General features: G+C 36.9%; 1 pseudogene; it reads right to left on the bottom strand.

The window, feature by feature from the left end:
* LOC102264198 overlaps positions 1–5,457 on the bottom strand; it is a 28,603-nt pseudogene extending 23,146 nt beyond the window's left edge.
* Between the last annotated feature and the right edge of the window lie 8,129 nt (positions 5,458–13,586).

The following is a 13,586-nucleotide window of genomic DNA, read 5'->3' as shown; positions in this document are numbered from 1 at the left end:
ACCTAGGGATTGGGCCTGCCCTCTGCCACCCGGGAGTGGGCCTAAGCCAGCAGGTCGTTATCTCCTGAGGGGTCCCAGACTGTGAGAGGGCACAAGTGGGGCTGAGGGACCCCCCCCCCGCCAGGGCACAAATTTTTGTGCACCAGGCCTCTAGTAATCTATAATATGTAAAACCTCAAAATCACTGAAATATACTCTTATGTGTCAAATAACAAAACTTTAGGGTCGGTGTGCATTCTCAGTGACATATTTTACTTGTAGTCTATACTTGGGCTTTACAGTCAGCTCATTTTTATATTTATTCAAAGCAAATTAATAATTGTAGTGTTAGAAAGGACACCTTTCTGTATTTGTGCTTCATCCATCCTGCTCCTTTCTGACTTTCTGTTTCTATTCAGGAGTTGAGATTATAATAATTTAGGAAGTGTAAAAAATTCAAATTACGTTAAGGTGAACAGTGGTTTGTACATCATTAAAACATTCAAAGATAATGATGATTACATTTAGTAAAATTGTCTCTGATTCCTATAAAAATGCTGGTGAATATGTGCATTTATATATTTCTCCCTCCCAAATCCTAATGAAATGATATAACAAATATAAAAAGACATACATGCAGTGGGAATAATTAGAGAAATGTACCACCATTGATTAGGGCCGTGAAGGATTTCTAAGAGATAAGAATAGATTGATTCACCTATTCCACAACTATTTCCTGAGGACTTATTAAATGCCAGGCACTCTGCTAGGTGACATGAATACTGTTTGTAGTGAACAAGATGTTAAATGTCTTTGTTCTTATGGAACCTACACTATTAAAAGGAAAATGAGGCAATTAAAAGAAGGAAGCAATATATCTAATTGAGATATATGCAATGCAAATAATTAATGTAAGATAATATGGTAGAAAAATTACTAGGTGGTTGCTATAATTTGGATAGTAATGGAAGAGCTCTTCAGAAAACTGATATTTTAATTGAGAGATAAACAAAAAGAAACAAGTTATTTAAAGATCTGGAGAAATGACATTCCTAGGAGAGATAAGAGCTAGTGTGCTGGCCCTAAGACATGAATGACCTTACAATATTTGAAGATCCAAATAAAAGAAAGTAGGGTGATGGTAAAAGAGTAAGCCATAGCCCTGGCCAGTTTGGCTCAGTGGATAGAGCGTTGGCCTGAGGACTGAAGGGTCCCAGGTTTGATTCCGGTAAAAGGTATGTACCTTGGTTGTGGGCTCGATCCTTAGTAGGAGGTGTGCAGGAGGCAGCTGATTGATGTTTCTCTCTCATCAATGTTTCTAACTCTCTATCCCTCTCCCTTCCTCTCTGTAAAAAATCAATAAAATATTTTTTAAAAAGTGTTAAGCCATGAGGAAGCCAAGGCCAGATCAGGAAGGATTTATAAATCAGGGAAGAGTTTAGATTTTATTCTAAATAAGATCAGAAGCCCTTGGAGAAGTATAGGCAGAAAAGTAGCATGATGTAATTTATGATTTTTAAAAACTTCTGTGGTTCATTTTTAGAAAATGGGTTGTAGGAGGTAGCATATTGATTTGGATGATGTTGGCTCTAGTTACAGAAAACCTAAGTCATAGTGGATACATAAGTGAAAAAAATCAATTCATAAAATGACAGGTCCATAGATAGAACATCTCCAGGGTTTTTTACTCAGTTACTCAGTAATAACATCAAGGACTAGAGCCTTTATTTATTTTTTATTTTTTTTTCTAAAGTTTTACATATGTCTCCTATTCCCCGGTTGACACGCCCTACCCCCGGCACCCCAGCCATTCCTACCCTGGGCAAGCCCCCACAGCGCCAGTGTCTGTGTCCATTGGGTATGCTAATATGCATGCATATAAGTCCTTTGGTTGATCTCTAACCCCTCCTCCCCTGCCATTATCTCTGGATCTATTTTTATTCATCAAATTATGTTGATCATTATATTCCACATATGAATGAGATCATGTGATATTTATCTTTCTCCGACTGGGTTCTTTCGCTTAGCATAATGCTCTCCAGGTACATCCATTCTGTTGCAAATGGGAAAAGTTCCTTTTTTACAGTGGCGTACTATTCCATTGTGTAGATGTACCACTGTTTTTTAATCTACTCATCTGCTGATGGGCACTTAGGTTGTTTCCAAATCTTGGCTAGTGTAAATTGTGTTGCTATGAACATGGGGGTGCATATATCCTTTCTGATTGGTGTTTCTGGTTTCTTGGGATATAGTCCTAGAAGTGGGATTACAGGGTCAAATGGGAGTTCCATTTTTAACTTTTTGAGGAAACTCCATACTGTTCTCCACAGTGGCTGTACCAGTCTGCATTCCCACCAGTAGTGCGCGAAGGTTCCTTTTTCTCCACATCCTCACCAGCACTTGTTGTTTGTTGATTTGTTGATGATAGCCATTCTGACAGATGTGAGATGGTATCTCATTGTTGTTTTGATTTGCATCTCTTAGATGATTAGTGACTTTGAACATGTTTTCATATGTCTCTCAACCTTCTGTATGTCCTCTTTTGAGAAGTATCTATTTAGGTCCTTTGCCCATTTTTTTATTAGATCATTTATCTTCCATTTGTTAAGTTGTATGAGTTCTTGGTAAATTTTGGAGATTAAACCCTTATCTGAAATATCATTGGCCAATATGTTCTCCCATGCAGTGCGCTTTCTTATTGTTTTGTTGATGGTTTCTTTTGCTGTGCAGAAGCTTTTTATTTTGATATACTCCCATTTGCTTATTTTCTCCTTAGTCTCTGTTACCATAGGTGCTGTTTCAGTAAAGATATTACACTGACATATGTCTGCTATTTTGCTGCTCATGCAGTCTTGTAGGATTTTTATGAAATTAGGGTAATGCTGGCTTCATAGATAGAGCTTGGAATTGATCTTTCCGCTTCAATGTTTTGAAATAGTCTGAGGAGGATAGGTTTTAGTTCTTTTGAATGCGTGGTAGAACTCCCCTTTAAAGCCATCCAGACCAGGGCTTTTGTTTGCTGGAAGATTTTTAATCACTGCTTCAATTTCTTCAGTAGTTATCGGCCTATTAAGGTTTTTTTTATTTTTTTTATTTTTTATTCTTCCTGATTGAGTTTTGGGAGCTTGTGTTTTTCTAAGAAAAAAAAAAGAATGATTAAAAATAAATCAACTATGCTTTCAACTTGAGAAGAGGAACAAGTCACATTTAGAGAGAGTAAAACATTTAATGTAGAATTTGATTTGGGGGAAGTTCAAAAAATATCAAACTAATTGGCATCACAGATCTTTATGAAACAGTACTTAATTATGTTTTTAATTACAGTGGCAATAAATATTTTAAGGCCAATACTTAAAAAGAAGGCTATATAGTATAAATAAAACTTAACTATTTTAATATTGAGAAGATTCAGTTTTCTAAAATATTCAAAGAACTGATAAAACACAAAATCTTTTATTTCTAAGCAGATTACTTAAAAGGCAAAGAAAACCCTTTCATGATCTCTTATCAGAAGCTGATGAATAGTCCAAGAATACTTGCTCTTCTAGGGCAGTGATTTTCAAATAGTCTGCCATAGCAGGCACTAATGTGCCACAAGAATTTTTAAAACATGCGATACTTAACTATTTGGTCCGGGGACTGACTGCTTTTCCCTTAGATTGTTAAATAAAAAGATGACAACAGCCAGTACAACAATAGCCATCCAGTGTGAAAGAATAAAAATTATACCTATTTTGTTTTGTCAGATTGGCAAAAATTATATTTTTGGTGTGTTGCAGAATTTTAGTAATTAGTGTGATAACTAATGATCTGTATATTTCATTGTGAGCCCGCTATAAAATGAAAATGTTGAAAATCGCTGTTCTAGGAGATAAAGCAAAATTGAATTTTAGTTTTAAGTAAGTACACAATTGATAGTAAAGCTTATTTTTAAAATCTTCTAAAACAAATTCATCCCATTTTAGCCAGCTTAATTATACAAGGTAAGTGTCTTTCCTCAACTTTCTATATCCTTTTACATCTACTTAATTCACTTGTTCTTAACAATTAAGTTTAGATTACTCATGAAATTTTCATAAGGCTTTAAACACCTAGCCATCATCTTAAATTATTTTTTCTGACACATTTTATAACAGAGATAATATGAATTTATATGACTAGTCAACCCAGGTAAAAAAAATAGTTGTATGCCTACATTAAATTTAATAATAACTCAGAAGTCATATCTAATTTAATCAAGCTAACAAACTAAAACTAGCTGTTATTTACTGAAGATTATTCTAGTTCTTGTGATTATTCTAGTTCTTGAATTATTCTAGTTCAAAAGCATTAGGGTTAGTTTCTCTATTTCTGAGAGTTTTAGGAGAACTTAATTTATATAAGCACTTATTTTAAGCCAATTAATTAGAGCTCCTTTACACATTAATTTGGCAATACCGTCTTGAGGTAAAAAAAATGTCACATACATAACATACATCCATAGACATATAGTCAGACAGACGCAAAGATCTAATAGCTTCCATTCCAAAATTTTAGCTATGAATTAGGTTCAACCATACAAAACTGACTAGTTTATCAGTAACTACTGAATCCAAATTGTGTCAAGTTAAGGTCACCAACTCACATGGCTAAAGCTTTTCACTGCTTTTTGTGGAGAAGACTTTTAAGATTTGCATTTGCCTTTGACAAGTAATCTTATGGAGGCTGTGACTAGATTTAGGTGAAGAAGGCTTCTACAGCAGTCTGTATTTTATTTTAATTATTTTTGAAATTAAATTTATTGTAATGACATTGGTTAATAGGATCATATAGGTTTCAAGTGTACGTTACTATGATACATGATCTGTATATCTCATTGTGAGCTCACCACCCAAAGTCAGTCTGGATATTAAAAAGCCTCTTTTCACCACATTTTTTTTCTTCAGTCTCTGTGGGTAGTGTATTAGTTATCTCCTGGGGTATTTACATTTTAAAGAAGTAATAAGGTTTACATCTTCAAGGGACAGAGAAAGAATAAATGTTTTTCTCTTAGGGAGTTTTAGGGTCTAGTTCTCTATTATCAGAAGTCTGAGTTAATTACTATTTAGATGTTTCCTTTATCTTAATGGTCAGATAGCATGTGGTAATTTGTCCATTTCACTGTCAATCCCCACAACATCCTCCCTTTTGCTCTCCTAATTTACCCAGGAATTCCACCTCTGAACATCAAAATCAGGCTTTGTTACAAGTGGTCCAAGCTTAATCTATAGCAGCTCGTGCCCTCCTAGCTTTGCAAAATGACATGCTAAGGTCTTCAATTTAGTATTCTGCTCTCCCACCTTGTTTGCTAGCTCCAAAGCCAGCAGTGATGGACAACTGCAGGTCCTTCCCTAATTTCAGCTCTTCTTCCAACTTTCTCACTGGATCTGCAGCATTTAGTTGGGCATTGGGGGCCAGATGAACTGCCCACAATAGAGGCCAGTCCATTGCAGCGGCCATCCTTTCCCTTTGCCACAGTGCACTATGTAAAGTTCCTCAAACAAACACCTTACATCAGTGGCATTTTGAGGGGCATCCCTGTACTCACACAGCAGTCCACAGATGTCTAACACATGGGCCACCTGGCCCCATAGAAGTTGATGGCCAACTGAAATATTTTCCCAAGACCTCTTCTTTGATCTCCTGGCTTGCTCACCAATTGTTGGTTCACAACCTTGTAATTTCCCTGGGTGACATCTGTAACTGGCCCTCACACATGGAGGCAAGGAGAGACCAAAGAATGAGGCAGGCCACTCCAGACTGGTTGGTGGCAGTTTTGATAAGTGGGGAATTTATATATGAGGCATGTCTCAGGCAGCTGCAAGATGAGTACATCTTCATACCCATTCACCAGAATCTTATGTTTGTACAGAGGCCTGAATCGGGTTCAGTCACATATTACAGTCCGGATTGTCTCAGAAATACATGACACTCAAGGTTTTGTCCTGGAAACAGCTCTGGCTATGGAAACGGTGAGAAGCACATGCATCCCAAGGGTGGGGATGAGACGAGGAGCTTTCCATCACCTGGGTCCGGTTCACAGATCAAAAGGCGGTCATGTCTATTCGATGGCTGCTTTCAATAGTAACAAAAACATAGGTCAGAGTGGGGATAAAGCAGAAACAGATTTGTCATCAACAAATGAATTTGAGCAGGAGAAAATAAATGTCCACTCAAACCATGGGCTCATTTATGAATGGTATAAATTAGACTCATGGCATTTGGCCAAAAATGAGAACAAATATGGGTCATATCTAGTGTGAAAAGGAAAAGATAATGACAAGAAAGTCTATTTTCAAGACCATATCACAATACCCAAATATAGCTTATTTTATAATGCTTAAAAAGAAAAACAAGTTTTATAGTACTTTTGCACAGTCCTATTATTTACAAATATTATTCTATTTGCATTATGAATTAATTCCCATTGATAGAAGTTATCATGAAACAAAATTGTGTTCAAAGTAAAACAAAAAACCCTACCTTTATAAAAATCTATTATTATTAGATAGCAAGATAATTTCTTGGGGAGGTGAGAATTTTCTTATCTTTCAAATCATTAAGTAGGGGCTAGAAGATTTCTTATAGGTGATGCTGGGGAGGAAGTTATTTATTAGACTAGAGGCCCAGTGCATGAAATTCATGCATGGGGGTTGGTGGTCTCTCAGCCCAGCCTGCACCCTCTCCAATCCGGGATCCATCGGGGGATGTCCGACTGCCAGTTTAGGCCCAATCCCATAATCTGGGACCGCTGACTCCTAACCGATCACCTGCCTGCTTGCCTGATCACCCCTAACCCCCTCTGCCTGCCTGTCTGACCGCTCATAACCGCCTCTGCCTGCCTGCCTGATGCCCCTAACTGCTCTCCCCTGCTGGCCTGATCACCCCTAACTGCCTCTGCCTCAGCCCCCGCAACCATGGCTTTGTCCGGAAGGGTGTCTGGAAGACGTCCAGTCTATCCAGTCTAATTGGCATATTACCTTTTTAATAAAATAGATGGGATGGGGATTGGTGTGCCTACATGGACACTAAACTCTCTTCCCACCATCACATTCTAGGATTTGTGTTTCTGTTACACAGCATTTACTATTAGATACATTGTATCAAAGGACTCTTTTATTAAGTTTCTAGAGAGCTCTAAGTGTAGAAAAGAGTTCATCTTGTATATTTTCCAGTCATTGCTAGCCCTTTCAAGGATCTTCCAGTTTTACTGAAAAGGGAATGCATAAGTAATGCATGCCTTTATTCAAATATAATCCTGGTCTTTCTAGCAATGGGTGGTATTGTTCATTCTGAAGCTGGAGCTTCTCCCTAGAGGTCCTGCTCAGGCTTTGGTGATAAGGTCAGCATATTCCACACATGCCCTCCTCACCTCATACCCAATGCTCTTTGGGATGCTAGGGTACCGGTTACGTTGCTATAGTCACAGCAGCTATAAATGGCAAGTCTGGTAATTGATCACATTAATATAGTCACCTTATAGGACTATTTACATAAAAATTGCTAACATTATTGACTGCTTCTTAAAGCACTATTTTCAGTGCTTTACATGGGGTGACTCTTCAAAATAGTCCTATGATGTTAATGCTAATTGTATCCTAATTTTAAGGGTGGGAAGTTTTGTAATGCTCAGATAAGTTAAAAGTACTCCGTCACAAAGCTAGTGGGAGAGAGAAATCTCAGATTTAAACTCAGAAAATTTTGGTTTCAATTCCCTGCTTTTACTTTTAACATATTTTTATTGATTTTTTTTTTTTTGAGAGGGAAAGGGAAATAAATAGAAACATCAATGAGAGGAAACATCAATTGGCTGCTTCCTGCATGCCCCTCACTGGGAGTGGAGCCCACAACCCAAGCATGTGCCCTGACCAGGAATCGAACCAGCAACCTTTTGGTGCATGGGACCATGCTCAACAACTGAATCACACCTGCTGGGCATCAATCCCCTGCTTTTAATCTCTTAATCCTTTAAATATGTTACTTAAATAAAGTTTGTTCATGAAACAATGCAGTCCATACTAAAATGTAAACAAAAAAAAGTTTTTGTTTTTAAATAATACTAACAAATAAGTGGCAGTGAAAAGGAGTAAAAATAATATTATATTCAGAATCAAGACTTTGGATTGATGGCCCTGATAAACCTCTATTTAATTTTGGGTGAATTTTTTAATGGCTGTTACTCATTTGTAAAATGCAAATTGATTTAATGCCCTGTTTTTGTCTCATTCCAGAACTTTCACAAATACTTTCACATGTATGATCTCATTTAAGATTTACAGAAATTTTGTAAGAAACCGAGAGAGGCTCAGAATAGCTGCAATGCTACCCCTCCACCAAACCCATTCTGTTGTACAAATGGTAAGGATGTTTGCATGCCAAAGCTAGTGTCTTTTGTTACGATACCTTGCGGATCTATTTTATGTCCATAAAAGCATCTTCTAAACTGTAAAATAATGCCAATATTAACTTTTATTATTAATGTGGCATGCACAGTTAATTGGAATGCTTTTAGCAGAGGAAGGCGGCAAAGAAAGGATTAATTTTGGAATTGATTTCAAGAAGCCAAACTAGTTTATGTGAAAACCACATGCATTCTTAATTTATTTTGTTTAAATCCCAGAACAAATGGTAAACTGATGGAAGAATATGCTACTTCTCTGTGCTTCAGTGAATTCCTTATTTGTAACATGAATTGATAAATGTTTGAACAGCTGCAATTACAAAGTTAAGGAACCATGCCACATAACACACACACACACACACACACACACTTTTCCCCCCATCAGGGCTGTTGATTGGAACTGTGCCACAGAAAAGAAAACCATGAGTGAAATAAATATGTTTTCATTCATTTGGCTGAATCCCTCACATGGCATAACTCTCTGTGGGAGGTTTACCTTAGAATGGAAAGAAAAGAAGAAAAATGCGAACAAACCAGCTTTCTTGATTTATTGTCTTGGAATAGTTTCTGAGGTATTGTTCTCTTTTAGGTACAAGTGAAATACTTTTACAACAGTTGAGGACTAATGGGAAGGAGCTGGGGGTGGGGACAGAGCTGTGGCCTTGGACACTGAACAAATCTTTAGTCTCCGTTTTATCTTTGTAACTTAAGAAACATGAATAGGAGTGTTTGTTATGTCTTGTTTAATTTCTTTTTTTAGCACTTGTGCTCTAAGTATATGATATTACGCAGGTGAGCCTGTATGCCTGCTTAATCCACAGGCAGGCATTGTAAGTCCTTTCATTGGTTGTATACCAGTATTTGAAATCCGAGCACTCGGTACTCTGTTGGTGTTCTGGGAAGTCACATGAAAACTCACAATACATCTCACTTCCCTGCTTTCTGCTAGAAATAGGTGAATGGGCTTGCATTTTTCCTGCTCCTTACTGAGATATACATGGATCACATAATATCGTCTGAAATGGAATTCAAGAACCCTAGAATATTTGATTTGGAAGGGGCCTTTAGAGCTCATCATCACTTATTATGTGAATAGGGGATTTATTATAGAAATTAGACTTTACCCAAATGTAGGCAGAGCTAAAGACGTTACATCTAAAGGAGAGTTGAACAATCCAAGAAAAGGTCACTGACAAATTCACATTAAGCACTGATACAAGTAGACACACAGAAATATTCATGTTAATCCAAGATAGCAAACACTTTCAGTCTGTGAATTGGGACCACACAGGGGGAAGCTGTGGGGAGGGGGAGGTTAGGAGTCCGGGGAAGGGGAGGTGAATGGAAATTTGCCTGTCTCTGGAAATCTAGGCCTCAATGTAGCAGTCATCTCTGTGAATCTGCAGCCAAGTCCCTGCTGGTGGGCCTGGGCAGTAGGTCTGGCAGCAGGGAAGGCGAGATACAAGCAGAACAAAAGGAAATATATACACTGAGGTCTACTGGGCACCTTTGCATCTGCTTAACACCATGCCAGACTGAGGCAACCTTCCAAAAGTAATGGCACCTGCTTCACTCTGACCTTCCAAATCTCAGACAGGTTCCTCTTTGGGGAACTCTAGCCTAAGACCAAACACAGAAAGGGAGGCTGTGAAATTTAGTTCCCAGCCTTAGTAAAGTTGACAATGCACAATACAGCACAATGCCCAAAGTTCTAATTTTGCAGACAAGAAATCTGCTGCTCTGAGAAAAGTGACCTTGCCAAGCGTGATAAATTAGGTAGTGACAGATTCAGATCTAGGTTCAAGGTCTCTTGGTTGCTAGAGTACATTTTTTCTACTGCATCTTTTGTCTAGTTTATATCTCTGTATGTGTGGAACATGAACACAATTATTTGAATGTGAACTAAAATCTTTATAAAGGTCATTCCTCAAATATTTTTATTGAAATTAACATATAACTTATGTATGGACATTAATGTAATTGAGTAGGCTTTTTGTTGTCTTAACACTTCAAAGATGTTTGAATTTGCTATGTTCCTCAGAGGTAGGAAAAGGGCATTCTGTGCACATGTGCTACATAATATGACTATTTGACATATTTTTCACCAAAACTATGTATCAGAAAAAAATTGATATCAGGGAAGGGAAGGACTACAAAAAATTATAACAATTTTACTTGTGATTTATTGGTAGCTTACAATATATCCACTATGCTAAGCATTTTATATCTCATACCCTTTTTCTCTAGGATACTGTATTTATTTTTAAAATTATTTTCATATAAATATGAAATCTTATACACACAGAAAATGACTAGGAAGCACAAGCAACTCTGTAAGAAGAGCCACATTGCCATAAGATCAAGAAGCCTAGCAGAAGATAACTCAGGTGGAGTCTGAGTAATAATTTGGTTTTTAGCTTCTCTTTGAGGTTATATGTGTTTCTATGGGGGAATTCAGTAAAAAAAGACAATCAATGAGCTTTGGTAAATAAAGCAAGTTCCACAGTCTGGCATTAGGCAGATCTACAAAATGAGCTATATATGGGATATAATCAGGGTAATGGACTATTTGATTTTTTTTTTCTTCTAAGCTCACCATGGCCAACTACTAGCTCTCAGGAAATTTTAATAGGTAAGGTGTATGTCTTTAGTTGACAATAGTGACTAGAAGTCAGAGCCGGGACATCAGCCCATGGTCTATGTTGATAAGAATCTGAATCAGGCCCACCAGAGCAGAAAGTATGTTGGTGGTAACAGCCATTATTGTGTCCATTTCTTGGGTCACATTGTTTAATATGGGCTGATTGCCCTTTTTGTCTCTTGTACAGATGTCATCCTGGGATTGCCCTTCAGGGTAATCCTGGTATTCCCCTTACCTGTCTCCTGTGTTGGATCACCTGAATCTGTACTAAAATGGAAGACAAAATGAAAAGCTTTCTGAGAATGGTTCATGAAAAGTTTCTGTGAACTAAAATATGGTTATCTTCTCTTTAGATTTAATTTTCAATTAGGCTGGAACAAAATTATAGATTTTTCATTACTTAACTAAGAATTTTGAAGGCATTGTTCAATTTTACTTCTTGCCATCAGTGTTGTTTGTTAAATCCCAAGCTATTATGAATCCAAATATTGTGAATAATATCTAGTATAATTTTTCTTCTCTCTGGAGGCTTATAGGATTTTTCTTTTTGTATCCTGAGTTCTATTTATTTAATTTATATTTATTTTTTCCATTTCATGTAAATTTAATTCGTTATTTCCAGATAATTTTCCTCTGTTGTCTCTTTTTAGAATTCATCTCACTTGTATTGGACCTCCTGAACTCATTCTCTATTTTTAAAAATTCTTTCCCATTTTCCATTTCCTCTTCAAGCTGTTCTCTCTCTCTCTTTATGGCCATTTCCTGAACATGTTTTTTCAACTTTTTTAAAGTATATTTTTATTGATTTCAGAGAGGAAGGGAGAGGGAGAGAGAGATAGAAACATCAATGATGAGAAAGAATCATTGATCGCTGCCTCCTGTATGCCCCCTACTGGAGATCGAGCCAGCAACCCAAGCATGTGTCTTGACTGAAATTGATCCTGGGACCCTTCAGTCCATGGGCCGACACTCTATCCACTGAGCCAAACCAGCTAGGTCTGTTTTTTCAACTTTTATGTTGAAATCCTTACTTCCCTTATTTTATATTTTTAATTTCTAAAAAAATATTTTTCTTATTGCTCTAAAGGTGAAAATTATATTTTCCCCAAAGTCTCTTCTCTTCACAAAAGCTCTATTTCTTTCAAATTGCTTTTTTTTCTTTTTTTATTTTATGGTAGAGGTTTCCCTCAGCTATATGCCTACCCCTGGCAGCTGTCTGTTACTGTTTAGTAGTGGAGACCCCAAAGCAGACTGAATTCTCTGTGTACTTGGTTGGGGCTCGTTACCTACAAGGTGACTTGCTTAGATACTTGGCATGATGTTAGTTTTTCTCTTTAGTTTGGTCAAATTGGAAGAAAACTGTCTTCCAATATTGTCATTTGTGTGTAATACCTTTAAACATCTTTTTGCTGTATTTGAAGTGGGTTTTATTGGAGGGTGTGTGTGATCAGTTTTTTAAAAACTGGAATGTCTATGTTACCTTACTAAGCCTCAGAGCAAACTAAAATGGGAGTAGGTGAGTGGAAAGTTTTAATCGTATCCTTGTGGGAATGAGGCTTCAGGGGTTTTATAAGTGGCCCATGTTTTCATAACTGTTGAGTGGATACGTCAGGATATGAACACAGGGGAGGTTGATTCCATTGTCACTGTACTAAAGACCTGTGGCCCAGAAAGCAAATAAAAGGCTAGAAAACAGCTTCTCTGATAGTTTGTGAGATTATGACAGCTTCCAATATATACAGGGGTTGGCAAAAGTAGGTTTATAGTTGTGAGTACATGAACCGTAATTTATTCTTGTATTACTATTTAGTAATCATTATATTATTTATTTGTATTACAACTGTAAACCGACTTTTGACCACCCCTGTATATAGGATAAAGAAGGAAATGATTCAAAAAAACACTTCAAAGTTAAGAAACAACATTATCTGAGTACATTACTTTAACTGAACATTTCCAATCCTTTAAGCCAGAGAAACACATTCTAAATATATTAGTTCTATATCAAAACTAAACTATAAGTTTGTGCATTTTACTCCTACTCCATTGCCACCTTTCTGGTCTTCACACATTCATGCTCTCCTTGGTTATCACAGTAGCTTCCTACATGATGACCTCACATCCATTTTGGTCCACTCTTTACACATAATGCACATGGGGAACCTATACATTTTCTAAAAATTTTAGTATGTCATTTTCTGCTTAAAATTTTTTTTAAAAATTTTAAATATAACAACAAAAAAGCAGAATATAAACCCGTAACATGGTCCACAAGAGATGCATAGGCAAATTTCTGTTTCTCCAGCTATTGCTTTCATTTCTCCCATCATAATGACTTTATTTCAGATCCTTGAAAGTGCCAGGAGTTCCCTGCTTTAGGGATTTTGCTTATACTCTTCTCTTTCCTTGAATGACCATCTACTTGTGACTACCTCATAGTCATCATTCAGAACTCATTTTAAACCACTTCCCCGAGAGTTCTGGTATACCGTGTAATCCCCATGCCAATTGGATCCTTTTTGCTCCTTGTAATGTTTCAGATTTTCT

Source organism: Myotis brandtii, unplaced genomic scaffold (assembly GCF_000412655.1).
Source record: "Myotis brandtii unplaced genomic scaffold, ASM41265v1 scaffold1619, whole genome shotgun sequence".
In the NCBI taxonomy this organism is placed as follows: domain Eukaryota; kingdom Metazoa; phylum Chordata; class Mammalia; order Chiroptera; family Vespertilionidae; genus Myotis; species Myotis brandtii.
Note: the sequence above shows the minus strand (reverse complement) of the source record. Positions and strands in the feature narration are given on the sequence as shown.